The sequence below is a fragment of the Lipotes vexillifer genome, unplaced genomic scaffold (assembly GCF_000442215.2).
Source record: "Lipotes vexillifer unplaced genomic scaffold, Lipotes_vexillifer_v1.1 scaffold202, whole genome shotgun sequence".
Taxonomy (NCBI): domain Eukaryota; kingdom Metazoa; phylum Chordata; class Mammalia; order Artiodactyla; family Lipotidae; genus Lipotes; species Lipotes vexillifer.
In genome coordinates, this window is record NW_006777228.1 from 2,867,218 (window position 1) to 2,869,301 (window position 2,084).

At 35.6% G+C, this 2,084-nt stretch overlaps 1 protein-coding gene across 1 annotated transcript in view; it reads left to right on the plus strand.

Moving 5' to 3' along the window:
* Window positions 1-2,084, plus strand: part of LOC103083018 (protocadherin-15-like) — a gene marked incomplete at its 3' end in the record, with an annotated part of 186,896 nt that overhangs the window by 11,187 nt on the left and 173,625 nt on the right. The window lies entirely within an intron of this gene.

A 2,084-nucleotide genomic window follows, 5' to 3' on the forward strand; every position in this document is an offset into this window, starting at 1 on the left:
TTTGTTTTTTTTTTTTGCGGTACGCGGGCCTCTCACTGCTGTGGCCGGCAGGCGGACTCTCAACCACTGCGCCACCAGGGAAGCCCAAGCCATACCTTTTTTAACGCTCATTAGTTTTTCCTTGAATTTTCTAAAGAAAAAGAAAACTAATCTATAAAATCTTGTTCCTTATTCCATCTCTTTACACTGAGTGACCCTAAGGTATTTCACTTTTTCTTTCCCTTGTGTTTGTTTATTAAATAGGAAGGTATTATTTCTTACCAGGCTGTCAAAGTTCTTAAAACATTTAATTGGCATATGTATATAGGATTTTGCTAATTAAAACTTTTTGTACAAATGTAAAGCATTTTTCCCTTTACTTTTTTTTTTTGGCTTTATTTATTTATTTTTGGCTGAGTTGGGTCTTTGTTGCTGTATGTGGGCTTTCTCTAGTTGCAGCAAGCTGGGGGTTACTCTTCGCTGTGGTACACGGGCTTCTCATTGCAGTGGCTTCTCTTGTTGCATAGCATGGGCTCCAGGCATGCGAGCTTCAGCAGTTGTGGCTTGCAGGCTCTAGAGCGCAGGCTCAGCAGCTGTGGCACACGGGGCCAGCTGCTCTGCGGCATGTGGGATCTTCCGCTGTGGCCCGGGTTCAGTCCCTGGTCAGGGAACTGAGATTCCTCAAGCTGTAAGGTGAGGCCAAAATTAAAAAAAAAAAATGTACATTGTAATAAAAGGTGTCTTTTACTAGATTTCTAATAGATCATTTTTAACTTTTTTCTTAACAGTCTTATATTAAAAATATAGACTTACTGGATATTCTTAATCAGGTAAAAAGACATAAGAGTCATGAAAATTATATAGCAATTGCATGGAAACTACTTAAATATATTTCCCAATCTGCTCTTCAGTTTTTCTAAGAACTTGAGGGTGTTTCAGCACCAGAGGCAGATTAAATCATATTGCTTTGTTCAAGGAGAGTATGTAGAAAGATATGACATATAAAACAGAAGAAAATCCAAGACTAAGAAACAGATTTATATTAACTGTATATAAAAAAGCACCATCTTTTGATTATTTTGACAATTGGTTTGCACTATCTTCTGATAGTCACTGTTTTAGGCACTTTGTTTCTGTATTTCTGTTGCCTCCTTGACACTCAAAGACTCAAAATGTTCTCATTGGGCAAGTTCAGGAAGAACCCCAAAGATTAAGTTTTTCAGATATGAAGACATTGATTTTAAAGCCCATTGAGGAAAAAGGAATGCATCATTAGAACAGCATTAATAAATAGATTTTACTTCATGAAACTACTCTTTTTGACAGAGACTTAATTAAATCTCTGTGTTGAAAAGGATTCTGATGCTCTATCCAGACTCAAGCTGTCACAGGCAAGAGATGGCACCTATGTGCCATCTAGTAAATATAGACCTATGTGTCTGTATTTACTCATTTGAAAATGGGGTGAATAATAGATACCTGTTTCAGTATTGACTAAGTTAATATATGCAAAGTTGCTCAGAAGAATGTCAGTATCTAGTAAGTACCCAATAAGTGTCATCTGGTAGTAGTAATAGGAGTAGCAATAGTAACAGCAGCAGTAGTCATAGTAATAGCAGTATCCTCCTGTCACTTTTGGACAATAAAGCATACATCTATATAAGGATAATATTATAAACGGCACTCAATCTTTACATTATTTTGACAATTCAAGCCCTCTCAGCTTATGTTGTCTTCTCACCAAAAGTGCCTCTAATGCTAAGCTAGGCATGATTTTAATCAGGCATACAATTAAATTTAATAAGATCCAACCATTTTATAGTTTCAGATAGGAGTCCATGTACAATTGTCAAATGAGATTTTTAGGATAAGGGAAAATACATCGCATATTTGGAAAACAATGGATTTTAGTTAGCATCTAAAACATCAATTAGAGCAGTTTTTCTCTATCCACAAGCAGAAGCCATTTGTTAGCCATTTGTGACATCGAAGTAACTAATAATGTACAGAGTTGCTAAAGATATTGTCAAATTTTAGAGTTTAGTGTTTTGGTGAGTTTTTTTTTTTTTTCAATGTCATGCATTTTTTTTTTTTTTTTTTTTTCC